General features: G+C 37.1%; 1 non-coding gene across 1 annotated transcript; it reads right to left on the reverse strand.

Annotated features, from left to right (window-relative positions):
* Positions 1–14186: 14186 nt before the first annotated feature.
* LOC123847201 (U6 spliceosomal RNA) lies at positions 14187–14293 on the reverse strand. The gene has a single exon (XR_006791453.1). It is a non-coding gene; the product is annotated as a U6 spliceosomal RNA (small nuclear RNA).
* Between the last annotated feature and the right edge of the window lie 914 nt (positions 14294–15207).

Consider the following 15207-nt stretch of genomic DNA (forward strand, 5'->3'; position numbering starts at 1 on the left):
AGTTCTAGTTGGTCTCAAACCACACATATACACTCCCTCCCCAAGCTAACTTCATTTGGTGTTTTGTTTGCTGATGAACAAAAAGATCAGTTCCATATTTGGGGAGAATTCCAGAGCTTGTGTTTGGCTGAAAATGAAGAAAGTCTCTAAACATGGTCTGGGGCAAGGGTAGAGACATTAGGATAACTAAAGGCGGCAATGCCCTACAGATTCAAAGCCCCTTTCAGGGAAAAGAGGAAAATCAATATAAAGTGTATCTGCGCTCCAGTTTTAAATATTTCTTCTTCCCAACCGAAGCCTGTTTTCAGGGAATCATTGTTGTTACTCCCCAAGGGACTGTTCTGAATCAATTTCTACCTGCCAGCTTCTTAGAGAAACAACCATGCTTAAGTCTGCGCTGTAGTCCTCCAACTTCTTCCCTTGTATATACCCCTAAAAGTTTTTGAGAAAATACATACTTTGCAAAAATGATGACTATTTTTTTAATTTTAAGGTTAAATAGATGTAAAAAAAAAAAACCACCCAGAATTTCAAGCATATCATGTATGTTTTCTTTAGCATATCAGGTATGCTTTTATTAAATTTTTGAGTAATTAATTGTAGATTCAGATACAATTGTAAGAAATAACGCAGAGAGATTCTATGTGCTCTTTATGCAGTGCTCTAAATGGTAACATATTGCAGAACTATAGTATGATATCACAATCAGGATGCTGACTTTGATACAGTCAAGATTCAGAATATTTTTATAGCACAAAGATCTCTATGTAGCCTTTTTATAAGCACAGCTATTAGTTTTCTAGGGCTAATATATAACAAAGTTCCACCAACTGGGTAGCGTAAACAACAGAAATCTATTGTCTCACAATTCTGGAGGCTAGAAGTCCAGTATCAAAGCATTGACAGATTTGGTTCCTTCTGAGTGGTAGGAGACAGAATTTATCCCATCCCTCTCTCCTAGCTTCTGGTGGTTTGCTGATAATCTTTGGGGTTCTTTGACTTGGCATTCTCTGCCTTTATTTTCCCTCAGTGTTTTGTGTGTGTGTGTGTGTGTGTGTGTTTCCACTTTTTATAAGGAATTCAGTCATATTGAATCAGGGACCCACCCTACCTCAGTTTAACCACATCTTAACTATATTTGCAACAACTCTATTCTAATTAAGGTCGTGTTCTAAGGCACTGGCACTTAGGTTTTCAACATAACAATTTTTGGGCCACAGAATTCAATCCTTAACACCCCTCCCCAACTCTCAACCTCTGGAAACCACTAATCTGGTCTCCATTTCTATAACATTATCAGTTCAAGAATGTTATATAAATGGAATCCTATACTATATAACTTTTGGGGGTTAGCTCTTTTCACTTAAAGTATTTCTTTGGAGATTTGTCCAAGTAGTTGACTCCATCAGTCATTCATTCCTTTCTATTGCTGATCAGTATTTTCAGAACATTAGGCATTGTATGGAAATCCCACAGTTTGTTTAATCTTTCACCCATTGAAGGACACCTGAGCTTATTCCAGTTTTTGGTTATTACAGAAGAAGCTGTTATGAACATTCAAGTATAGATTTTTGTATGAACATAAGTTTTCATTTCTCTAGGATAAATGTCTAACAGTGAAAATACTGAGTCAAATGGTAATGGCATGTTCAGTTTTATAAGAAACTGCCAAACTATTTTCCAGAGTGATAGTACCAATTTACATTGGTAAAAATACCAGCAAGTTATGAGTGATCTGATTTCTCTGCAACTTCACCAGCATTTGTTGTTACAGATTTTGGTGGTGGTGGTGGTGGAGTTTAGCCACTCTGATAGGTGTGTAGTGATATTTCACGGCTTTAATTTGAATTTCCGTAGTGGTGAATGATGTTGAACATCTGTTTCTGTGCTTATTTTCCATGGGCATACCTTCTCCAGTGAAATGTCTCTCCATGACTTCTGTTCATTTTCCAATTAGAGTAAAAACTGTTCAGCTTTTGGAATTCTTTATGTATTCTAGATACTAGTCATTTATGGATTATGTGGTTTGCAAATATTTTCTCCCAGCCTGCAGCTTGCCTTTTCATCCTCTTCACATGAAGTTTTGTACCAGAAAAGTCTTTAATTTGTTGAGGCCTAATTTACTAATTTTCCCTTTTATGAATTGTGCTTTTAGTGCCAAATTAACTCTTTATTCTATATTTTAAAGATTTTCTCCTGTTTTTCTTGTCAAAGAGTTTTATTATTTTGTAGTTTTATGTTTTATATTTAAGTCCATGATCTGTCATTTCTTTTGTATAAGGTGTGAGGTTTAGGTTGAGAGGTTTTGGCTGGTTTTTCGTTTATTGATTTTTGTTTATTGTTTATGGATGACCAATTGCTCCAGTACCATTTCCCAAAAAGGCTTCCTCTGTCAAATTGCTTCTGTGACTCTGTCAAAAATCAGTTGGTCTTATTTACATGAATCTATTTCTGGGTCTTCTATGCTGTTACATTTATTGTCTTGATTAATGTAGCTATATCATAAGACTTGAAATGAGGTAACTCCTCCCACTTTGACAATTTGTCAAGATAATTTCAGCTATTTTGTAGCTTGTGCCTTTCCATATAAGCTTTAGAATAAACTTGTCTATGCTTACAAATTATCTTGCTTGGATTTTGATAGGAGTTGCACTAAATCTGTAGTTCAGTTTGGGAAGTATTGATATTTTTACTATATTGTATCTTCCAATCCATAAATGCGTATGTTTCTCTACTTATTTAGGTCTTCTTTCTTTCATTAGCATTTTATAATTTTCAGCATGCAGATAAAGAACTTTTTTTTCTTTAGTGTACACCTAAGTAATTTTATTTGAAGTGATTATAAATGGGATTTTATTTTTAATTTTGGTTTCTGCATGTTTATTGCAAGTCTGTAAAAATGTGGTTGACTTTTGTGTATTGATTATGTATCCAAGGACCTGGATGAACTCATTTATTAATTCAAGAAATTTTTTTGTAGATTCCTTGGAATTTTATATGCAAACCATATCATCTGCAAATAGAAATAGTTTTATTTATTTATTTCTAATATGTGACTTTCATTCTTCTCCTTGCCTATTGCAGTGACTAGAATTTTCAGTACTATATTGAATAAGAGTGGGGAAAGTGGACATCCTTGCCTTGTTTCCTGATCTTGGGGAAAAAGCAGTCGGTCTCTTACTGTTAAGTATGATGTTTCCTGTTTTAAGTAGATGCTCTTTATCAAGGTAAGGTAGTTTCTCTTTACTCATAATTTTCCGGAAAGAATTCATCATGAATGAGTGTTGGATTTTGTAAAATGCATTTTCTCTATCAATTGATAGGAGTATATTATTTTCCTTCTTTAATCTATTAATATGGAGGACTGTATTGATTGATTTTTGAATGTTGAACCAACCTTGGATACTTGAATAACTTCTACTTGGTCATGGTACATAACTCTTTTTATAATGTTTGGATTTGATTTGTTAATATTTTGTTAAGGGCTTTTTGCATCTCAGTTCATGCATGAGAGATATTGGTCTATAGTTCTGCTTTGGTTTGTATTGAATTGGTTTGGTACGATCTTCTGTGGTTTTGATATTAGGGCAGCACCAGCCTCATAAATGAGTAGGGAAGTATTCCCTTATCTTCTATATTTTAGAGGGCATTGTATAAAATCATTGTTAATTTTTAATTTAAATGTTTGGTAAATCTCTAGTAAAACCATCCAAGCCTGTTTATTTCTTTGATTTTTACTTGAGCATTCAATTCCATGGATCGTTATAAGGCCGTTCAGATTGTCCATTTTGTCGTGGTTGAGTTCTGGTAGTTTGTGGCTTTCAAGGAATGGCTTATTTCTTCCAAATTATTGCATTTTTTGCGTGAAATTGCTCACAGTATTCCCTCATTTTTTTGATGGCTGGAAGATTTGAAGTAATATCCACTATTTCCTTCATGATTTTGGTGACTTGCATCTTTTTTTTAATTTTTGTCAGTCTTGCTAGAAGTTTATCAATTGATTTTTCCAAAGAACTAGTTTTTCCCCACTGATTTTCTCTATTGTTTTCCTATTTTCAATTTAAATGATTTCTGCACTTTACTATTTACTCATTTTTTACCCTTTTTAAATTTTGGGATTGGGACTTAAATTATTGATTTGAGACATTTCCTCATTTCTAATGTAACATTCGGTGCTATAAATTTTCCTCTCAATATTGTTGTAGCTGCATCCCACAAATTTCGATATGTCACGTTTTTGCTTTAATTCAGTTCTATGTTTTTGTTTTTAATTTCCCTTGAGACTTCCTCTTTAACTCCTGCATTATTTAGAAGATTTTATTTTATGTATTTTTTGGTGCAAAATGGTGGTTTTTATTAAAGCAAGGGGGGCGCCTGGGTGGCTCAGTTGGTTAAGCGACTGCCTTCGGCTCAGGTCATGATCCTGGAGTCCCGGGATCGAGTCCCGCATCAGGCTCCCTGCTCGGCGGGGAGTCTGCTTCTCCCTCTGACCCTCCTCCCTCTCGTGCTCTCTGTCTCTCATTCTCTCTGTCTCAAATAAATAAATAAAATCTTTATTAAAGCAAGGGGACAGGACCTGTGGGCAGAAAGAGCACCAAGGTTGTGAGGGGTGATGGATTATATACTTGGGAGTTGAGGGTAGGGAAAAGGCGAGGTTTTCAAAAGATTTTCATATGCTAAAGATGACCTACAAGATACTTAAGGCCTTGCCATTGTCAAGTTAAGGTTGTTTTTCCCTCTGAGTAAGGCATTAACTTCCATGCATTCAGAGATTTCCTGTTGTCTTTCTTTTATTGATTTCTAATTTGATTCTATTATGATCAGAGAGAACCCTTCGTATGACTTGAATTATTTTTAAGTTTGCCAACATTCATTTTATGGCCTAAGATAAGGTTCTTGTTGAATGTTACAATGGTACTTGGGGGAAAAAAAAGTGTATTCTGCTGTTGTTTGGTAAAGTGTTCTATATACATTACATAAATACTATTGGTTGATTGTGTTATTCATCTTCTATATCCTTGTTGATTTTCTATTAGTTGCTGATCTCATCTAACTGATTCTATCAGTTACTTGAAGGGAGCATTGATGTCCTCACTATCACTGTGGATTTGTCTATTTCTCTTTTTGGCTCTGTCAGTATTTGTCTAATGTATTTTGAAGCTCTGTTGTGCAGTGAATACATATTTAGGACTGTAATGGCTTCCTGGCAATTGATCCTTTTGTCACATTATGTCCCTCTTTGTCTCTAGTAATTTTCTTTGCTCTGAAGTCTACTTTATCAGATATTGATATGGGTAATCCTGTTCTTTTGATTAATGTTTGCATTTCTGTTTTCATGTTTTTACTTTCAGTCGAAGTATATTATTGAATTTGAAGTTTCTTATAAGCAGCTTATACTTGAGTCATAATTTTTTTAATCAATGCTGCCAATGTCTGCCTTTTGATTGGTATATTTAGACCATTTCCATTTAATATAATTATTGATATCTTAGTGCCTAAGTCTGCCCTTTTTTGTTGTTGTAGTATTTTCTATTTGTTTCCTCTACTCTTCATTTCTTTTTCTTGTCTTCCTTCAGAATACTTGAACATATTTTAGGATTCGATCTTATTTATAGTATTTTTTAATATATCTCTGTAAAATTTTATTTAGTGGTTGCTCTGAACATTACAAATATATGTATGTGATTCATAATAGTCCACTAGTATCAGTATCTTACCATTTTGAGTAGTGTAGAAACCTAAATGCATTTAAAGCCTTTTACCTTCTTAAAAATTGTCTTGGGTATCAGATCGTGTTGTAATTTTTGTTTTAGTCATCAAATATGACTTATGAAACTCATGAGGAAAAGGATAATCTATTGTTTGTACTCCTATTTCTCTCCTTTCCATGATCTCTTCCTCCTTCTGGATGCTCCAAGATTTCCTCTTTTCTCACTTTCTTTCTGCTTGAAGAAGTTGCTTTAGCCGGTCATAAGGGTAGGTCTGTTAATGACAAATTCTTTTAGTTTGCCTTCATCTGAGAATGTTTGTTCCCTTCATTCCTGAAGCATAATTTTGCCAGAAATAGAATTCATGATTTACAGTTCTTTTCTTTTGACAATTGAAAAGTATTGTGCTGCTTTCTTTTAGCCTCCATGATTTCATATGAGAAATCTTCTGTAATTCAAATTGATGCACCCCGTCGGTAATGCATTGTTTCTCTTTTTCTGCTTTCAATATTATCTCATTATCTTTAATTTTCAAAAGTTTTCTTATGTATCTCAGTGAGGATTTCTTCGGGTTTATCAGGTTTGCAGTTTGCTCAGCTTTTTAAATTTGTCAATAGGGCAAGTACTGCTCCCACTTGACAGATGAGATCCTCATGTCCAGATAGAAAAGGTCATTTGCCTAAGGTCACACAGATGGGAAGCCCCATAGCAAGGCCTTGAGTCCTAGTATTTTGTGGCCAAATACAATGTTCTTTTTATTTCATAATTGGACTCAGTAATCATATTTTCAGGCTCTGGAATTGGCCACATTTCCCTTCAGGGTCTAGCAGTACAAATTCCTATAATGAAATAGGATTCTGCTGGTTTGAATCTAAAGTCTTGTGTTGTCATCCCGCAGAGAATGCCATATTGTTATCACACTGACCTTATAGGAACAGATGGGGAGAAAATGCAGAACGTTCTTCCTCCTGCTCCTGTTGTCCTGATCCACATGAATTGTGGTGCAGCAAAGGGAAAATGAAAAGGTAGCAGTTTGCCTCTAAAGCATCAAATTGCCATCTGGTCTGAAGGAATTTATCATTTAACCATTCCCATGTAGAAGTTGAGGTAGCTCCAAAAAGCATTTTTGTTTTTCCTTGAGGAGTTGGACAGTTTCAGAAGCAAATTTTTACCATGTCTTTGATTTCTGGCCCACAGATAAGGGAGGACTTTCTGAAATTAGACAACTAACTGATGTACTTTGTGCATGGGTGAGACATCACAGATCTCTAGGAACCTCAAGAAAGAGAAGGAGAATTAAATGGTGATGGATGAGATTTCCATCTGCAGGAGTGACCCAAATGATTTCTGCAACTCAGAAGCTAAAGAACCCTGGGGACAACAAGTTTAACCACTGAGTGTTAAAGACAATCTCCAGGGGTGATAATAGACCATACTATATCTCAGAATACTGTAACCTGGAATATTCCAGAGGTTGCAGTTGTCTGGGCTGCCATAACAAAGTACCATAGACTGGGTGTCTTAAACCACAAAAATTTATTTCTCATGATTCTAGAAGCTACAGGTTTCTTCTGGTCTCTTTTTGGTTTATAGATGGCCATCTTCTCCCTGTCTTCTTCATGATCTTCCCTCTGTGCTCATCTGTATCCAAATCCCCTCTTCTTATAAGGACACCAGTGGTATTGGATTAGGGCCACCCCAGTGACCTCATCTTAACTTAATTACCTGCTTAAAATCCTATCTCTAGACGAACCATGAGAGACCATGGACTCTGAGAAACAAACCGAGGGCTCTAGAGGGGAGGAGGTTGGGGGAATGGGTTAGCCTGGTGATGGGTATTAAAGAAGGCACGTATTGAATGGAGCACTGGGTGTTATACACAAACAATGAATCATGGAACACTACATCAAAAACTAATGATATAATGTATGGTGATTAACATAACATAATAAAATAAAATTTAAAAAAATCCTATCTCTAAATACAAACACATTCCTAGGTACTGAATTAGGATTTCAACGTATGTGTTGGGGGGTAGGGAGTGTGACACAATCTAGCCCATAACATTCCTTAAGTGTATTGTGACTTGTGCTGAGATTTTTCCTCTCATCTCTATTTCCAACCTTTATTCTGCTCTGTTCTCTATTGCAGAAAACTATATTTCCAAGGCTCCCTTGCCAACTGGCTCTGGGTTGATAGAAGGCACTGGGAGAAGACTGAATGTGTGAGGAGGAAAGAAGCCAGCACATTTCTCCCTCTGCCTCAAGCAGCTCCTCTGCCAGAGGATGACTCTTCTCCATTGTTCCAGCACCAGCCAGGAAGCTCCTCCTTCGTGGTGCCCGTTCCTACTAGGCAGTCCTTGCCATGGCTGTGTCTCCTGTCAGATAATCCTACAGTCTGACTCTAGTAACCATTTCCATCCTTTGACCTTCCATCCCTAAGAGTGGAAGTAGTTTTCTGTAGTTAACTTCTTTTTTTCCTTTTCATTATTTTTTTTATGTTCAGTTAGCCAGCATATAGTACATCATTAGTTTTTGATGTACTGTTCAATGATTCATTAGCTACATATAACACCCAGTGTTCATCACAACATGTGCCCTCCTTAATGCCCATCACCCACTTACCCCATCCCCCCAACCCTCTCCCTTCTGAGACCCTCAGTTTGTTTCCTAAATTCTGATGTGCTTCAACATCCTCTGGCACCTTAGCTCTTCCATCACTTAGCTAACCAATTCCTTGCATTAACTTTCCTGTTTGAAAGACAGAATATCTTTTGTTTCCCTATACGATGTGATTGCTCCATCCCCATCTCAGAAAGATGATTCTAACAGAAGGCAAAAAATAATGCTCAGCCTAGAACCTGAAAACACAAAGGAATATATACTAGGTGACAATAAAATAAAGTAACAAACAAAGCTACACATATTCTCTACTTAAAAAATTTCTTTCTAGATGAGAAGATAGACATTAATACAGGTCTCATAAACTATAAAATCATGTGATCCCCAGATACCCAGCTAGCAACCAACTGTCACTGTAAAAGCTTAATCCTCAGGAGCCCCCCACATTCATGGGCTCCTTCCAAGGTCCTAGAAGGAACTCTGGCTATTTGTTTACATGGCTATATATTAAACATGGTCATATATTTTTTGTAAAATTTTCAAAAGAAACAGATTTTTTAATTTATACATACTTGGAACCAAAACAAAACTTCACTGTCTCCTGCTGCAATTATTTTGGAGTAGGCAAGCAGTGGCTCAGCCTCTATAGACACAGATATCGGCATTTGATTGAAGACCTTAATATGTTCTCTGACTCCTGAGTCCTGGACACTCTGAGAGTGGACTGGAGTCAGCTCCTAGCCGTAGTCATTCTTAATCCTCAACATTCTACTGAGACAGCAGTATACAGGTAAGTTCATGTGCTAGGGTCAGACAGCCTTGATTATAGTCCCAGGTCCACCTTCTTTTACTGTATGACTTTGAGCCTCAGGCTTCTGATATGTTAAGTGGAAATAATTGTAGTACTTAACTCATAGGTTTGTGCTGAGGATTTAATGAAATAATCCAGGTGAAGTGTTTGAAGGGTGCCTAGAACTCTTTATAGAGTAAATGCTACATAAATGGTACTCATGGTTGTTATTGCTCTTATGAACTTGATCTCAGACTTTCAATGCCTTGGTAATATGCCTCAGGGACTTCTTACATCATCAAACTCTCCACAACCAAAATATCAATTCTAAAATATTATTTCTGTGGACTGTTTTTATCATCCACCCAAACTTTATGGTCATTACAGGGCATATTTCCTAAGTAAAACCCCAAGACAATTACACTCGGAAGCCTCGGACTTCTCAAGTAAATACAATTTTGCAGTAGGCAGAAGAATTTCTGTTTCTCATAGTCATGGAAAAAAAAAAAGTGCCAAATACTCAAATTTACTTTTCACAGGCACCTGGATTTTCCTCCCAGGGTCAGCAGTTAGACGAACATTTATAGGACTCCCCAGGAATCTGACCTAATGTCTCCAGTCCATCCATCACCCTGACCTAACACAGATTCAACTGTGAAAACTCAATATGTAATAGAGATGAAAGCAGACCTGTTCTGTTTGAAGTAAATTAGGCCCTAATAACCTTGTCCACTGACACCCAAGCCTAGTAAAAGAGACTTTTGAGTTCCATTTTGGTGAACTAATAAGTCCCTCGAGAATACAGTTTGCAAACTGTTCCTTTAGCCCAGGGGTCAGCAAACCTTTTCTGCAAAGGGCAAGGTAGTAAATATTTTAGGCTTTGTAAACCATGCAGTTTCCATCACGAATACTCAAATTTGCCATTGTAGCACAAAAGCAGCCATGGACAATAGGTAATGAATGAATATGGATGTATTCCAATAAATCTTTATTTATAAAAACAGGTAGTAGACTGAATTTGACCTTTAGACTATAGATTGCTGATCTCTGCATTGGCTGTAAGGGGATGAGGTTCTTAGAAAGTCAACAGCCCCTAGAAGCCAGCACATGCTCCTCCTCTTCCTCCCCCTCCCCCTCTTCTCCCCCTCCCCTTCCTTCTCCTTTTTTTTGAAGGTCTGAAAGGTTAGGTGCATATTCTTACCTTGAAGAATGTAGTGCTATAGATTATTTTATTGTTGTTGTTGTTGTTACTATTGTTTACATGTCACCTTGACAGTCTATTAAATAAATAGCCAATGACCTTTTCAGCATCTTTGAGGTGTCCTTGCTTACCCATAAAAAAATGTTCATTAAAGAACAGACAGGGCACAGTCCTGATGATTGGTAAGCCTCCCACTGTGGACTGCAAACCTGGGCAATTTCCAATCTCTCTGAGCTTCCTTCCATAATCTATAAAATGGCAAGCATACTAGCTACTTGACAGAATTGTCAGGAAGATTAAAGAACTTCAGAGTAAATGTTGAACACAGGGCAGGTCCCTTTCCCTTTTTATTAAACACAGAAAGCAAGGATGGGTTTCTTCCGAAAAGTGGAAGGAAAGAAACAAAATGAAAAAGCCTAACTTGCCTAAAAATTACTCTAGCAATTCTTCCTCAATGTCAGTATGTTTTAAGACACCAAGTCTTTCTCTATTGATGGAACATGCAACAGGTTTAGCTTGATACACAGTTGACCCTTGAACAACATGGGTTTGAACTGCGTGGGTCAACTTACATGCAGATTTTTTTCAATAAACACAGTACAGTACTGTAAATGTATTTTCTCTTCCTTATGATTTTCTTAATGACAATTTCTTTTCCCTAGCTTACTTTACAGTAAGAACAGTACACAATACATATACCTATAATAGTTAACTGACTGTTTATGTTATCAGTAAGACTTCCAGTCAACAGTAAGCTACTGGTAGTTAAGTTTTGGGGGAGTCAAAGTTATATGTGGATTTTCAACTGTGGGGGGGTGGGGGATGGACTCCTTAACTCCTGCATTGTTCATGGGTCAACTGTAGTGGAAAAACCTCAAAATTAGAAGAGTCCAAGTTACACAGGTTCTTGTTTTAGCTCTGCCATGTGACTTTGTGTAAATCACTTCTCTTCATTACCGATTTCTTTTAATTTCCTTAATTGTTAAAATGAGGGTGGCTGAATGAGATCAAGGGTTCCCAAAGTGGCAGAAAACCATCATCAGAGGTTCTTGAATCCATGCAAGCATCTGAATAAAATGCTCTCATGTGGAGGTAGAAAAAGCAATGTTAAAAACGGTCCTAGAATTTGAAAGTGTGAACAACACTGAGTTGGATGATTCCTCAGGTGCCTGCTAATTCTCACAGTTCCAGTCTCAGGGAAACTGTGCAGTTCTGTTATTTCTATGCACATCCCATAAATGTAATTGCCAATATGGCATTGTTATTCAGGAGGCATTTTATTAGTCATATTGAGTTCACACTATGAATACAGACTGGGGATATGGATTCTTTCCTTGGTTGTCTGAAAATCATTTGAAGCCAGCTCCACTGTAGGGAGGCATGGTAACAATGTACACAATCAATCTTCCCTCTTTGAAAGAAGTCACAATTCCCAGTGACAAGGAAACAGGCTACTGTGATGGAGAAACAGATGTGAGGCAGATCTCAAGAGTGGCCGAAGTTAATTTCATCCATCAGATGTGCAGGTGCTGCTCTAGAACTAGTAGTAAATTATGGGAGACAGAAGCTGTTTTTGCCTGCTCAGCACCTAGTCACATTCTTGTGGTAGCACTTCAGTTTTCCTTGGAAGGGGTGGGAAGGTGAATCACACTCAGTCTATGTGATTCTGGTGTGGTTGACCCCACTACCCAGATTTCTGGAGGTGTCACGCGCTCCTACTCTGGCCAATCAGAATAATCTATCTCCCTGGACGTAGTGATTGACTTAGGGTTGGGTACATGGGTCAGAGAGATGCAGTGAAAGTCCATTTCATCACTCTTACTTGGAACCATTGATAAAGATCCATTCCCTTTCCTTTGAGGTTACTTAACTGATAGAATGGAAGACACAGTTGCCACCACCACACACACATAAACACACACAAATAGGCTCTCAGAGAACAAAGTCAACACAGAGAAAATCAGAGCCAAAAGAAGAAGAGTAACAATTTCAGATTACTAAACACCTGGATTCAGATATACATGAAGCAAGATACCCCAGACTTTTTGATTATGAGAGCCACTAAATTTCCTTTTTTCCTTAAGCCAATATGAGTTGGATGTATGTGATGTAACTGAGAGAGACTTGATAACTGAAATGTCTAAGAAAAAGCAAATTATCACATGAGGGTCTGTTGATACATATGTGGACACACACACACTCATCCCTTTGTTCAATTGTTCCAACTTCTCCCATTTATTTAAGTCAAAAACCCAGTAGTCATCCTTGATTCCTCTCTCCCTATCACCTTCCAGTCCCTAAATATGTTTACACCATTCCAAAGTTCTACTGACTTTGTCTCTTAAATATCTCTTAAACTCATCTGCTTTTCTGTAACCCATGTTAGTGCTTCTCTGAAGTTTTCCTCAATCCTCAGTAGAACCATTCCAACATCCACCTAATGAATCTCTTGCATATTGCATGATTATACCCAAATCCTGTTCAAGCATTGCCCATACCCTTCTTCCAAAATAGTGTTTCTAAAGTATGAATGTCACTAAACTCCTTAAAACCCATCAGATTCTCCATTGCCTTCAGTGTAATCCAAATTCCATAACTCTGTGTACAAGGGTGCTTGTACTACCATGTCTAGACTCTGCATACTGTTCTAGCCTTTTCTTTAAATAATTCCCCTTGATCCCTTCAGTTCTCTTTCATCCTCCCCACCACACATACTACATATGCTTCTCCAGGCTGAACTACTTCAGTTTTCCAAACAACAGACTATATCACACCCCTTTGCCTTGTAGAATTGAACTGACCTTGGCAAGCCACATTTCTAGGAAATGCACTGTTATGTCTGTTGTATCAGACACACCTTATGCCCACAAGTTACCAAATATTTTGCTGTCATTCAATTCCATGGGAATTTGAACAATTAAAGTTTGTTGTTTTGACCCAGCCATTGCTGGGCCAAATGTCTTAAGACTATTTCCACATTGAGGTATAGATGCTCACCCAATGATCAAAGCCAAAATAGAAAAGCAAGAGTAATTAGTATCTCGATTTTTTATATCTCCTGTAGAAGACTACTTGCAAATATAGCCATATTTGAGGCTTCACTCCAGCCAAGATGGAGTAACAATTTTACCCGCCATCCTGAACCAAAAAACAAACATAATCTATGAAGCAATGGTTTACAAGACACTGGATATCAGGCAAAAGAGAAAAATAACCCTTGAGGGACAAGAAACAAATTAGGCGAGCCTTATGATTGCCCCCGCTTCCTGCCTTGAGAGCATTTCCAGGACATGGCATAGGGCAAGGCCACCTGTCAGAAGCTAATGGGCTGAGTTGAGGAGACAAAGCTGAGAGTCTGGGGACACCAAGGCGGTTAGAGTTAAGGGACAGACTACAGGAGAGGAGAGAGCTGAACTGACAGAGCATCCCAGAGGTCTGCAGAAGTCTCCTCAAGCATGTGGCTAAACAGTGATTGTTCCAAAAAGCCAAAATAGCTCTGAAAAAGAATGAAGATAAAGGACTGATTTCAAGTCTTATTATAAAACTGTAAGTAAGACAGTGTGGTATTAGCACACTGACAAACAAATACTTCAATGGAACAAAACAGAATTCAGAAACAGATGCATGCACACATGGACAGCTAACATTTTGACAAAGATGTGAAGGCATTTCAGTGGAGAAAGTATAATATTTACAACAAATGATACTGAAACAATTGGATATCCATACCTCACACCATATACAAAAGTTAACATGAATGTAGTATCTAAAACAATAAACTTTATAAACTATAAAATGTCCAGAAGAAAACATAAAGCCTTAATGACTTCGTGTTAGGAGTTTTGTTTTTTTGCTTTTTGGTTTTCTTTAATATGGAATGCTTCACGTATTTGCATGCCATCCTTGCGCAGGGGCCGTGCTAATTGTCTCTGTATGGTTCCAGTTATAGTATATGTGCTGCCAAAGTGAGCACTTGGTTAAGAGTTTTTAGATACCGCATCAAAAGCATAATCCATAAAAGAAAAAAAATGATAAATTAGTTTTCAACAAAGTTTAAAACCTTTGTTCTTTAAAAGATAGCTAAGAGAATAAAAGAAAAGCAACAAAATGAGAGAAAATATTTACAAATTGTATTTCTGAAAGGAGATTTATATCCAGAATATATGAATAACCCTTAAAAGTCAATAATAAATAAAGTCAATAATAAGAAAACAAAAAACCGGGCGCCTGGGTGGCTCAGTTGGTTAAGCGACTGCCTTCGGCTCAGGTCATGATCCTGGAGTCCCGGGATCGAGTCCCACATCGGGCTCCCTGCTCAGCAGGGAGTCTGCTTCTCCCTCTGACCCTCCTCCCTCTCATGCTCTGTCTCTCATTCTCTCTCTCGCAAATAAATACAATCTAAAAAAAAAAAAAAGAAAACAAAAAACCCATTTTCAAAAATGAGCAAAAGATTTGAATAGATACTTCACTAAAGAAGATATACCACAGGGAAATAAGCACATGAAAAGATTCTCAACATTGTCAATCATTAGGGAAATTCAAATTAAAGCCTCAATGAAGTACCAGTGCATACCTATCAGAGTAGCTAAAAATTTAAAATGTTACCAATTACAAGGGATAGCTATGATTTAGAGGAACTAGAACCCTCATACATTGCTGGTGGAAGTGTAAAATGCTACAACCACTTTGAAAAACAGTTTGACAGTTTCTCAAAAAATTTAAACATAAAACTACTTTACGATCCACTCATTCTACTCTTAGGTGTTTATCCAAGAGAAAGGAAAGTATCTCTCCAAAGATTTGAATGTGAACATTCGTAACAGATTTATTTACAATAACCACAAACTAAAAACAATCCAAACTGATTAATAGATGAATGTGTAAATT

This window comes from Mirounga angustirostris, unplaced genomic scaffold (genome assembly GCF_029215605.1).
Source record: "Mirounga angustirostris isolate CCGP_5_RB_7025 unplaced genomic scaffold, mMirAng1.0.hap1 SCAF_6, whole genome shotgun sequence".
Classification (NCBI taxonomy): Eukaryota; Metazoa; Chordata; class Mammalia; order Carnivora; family Phocidae; genus Mirounga; species Mirounga angustirostris.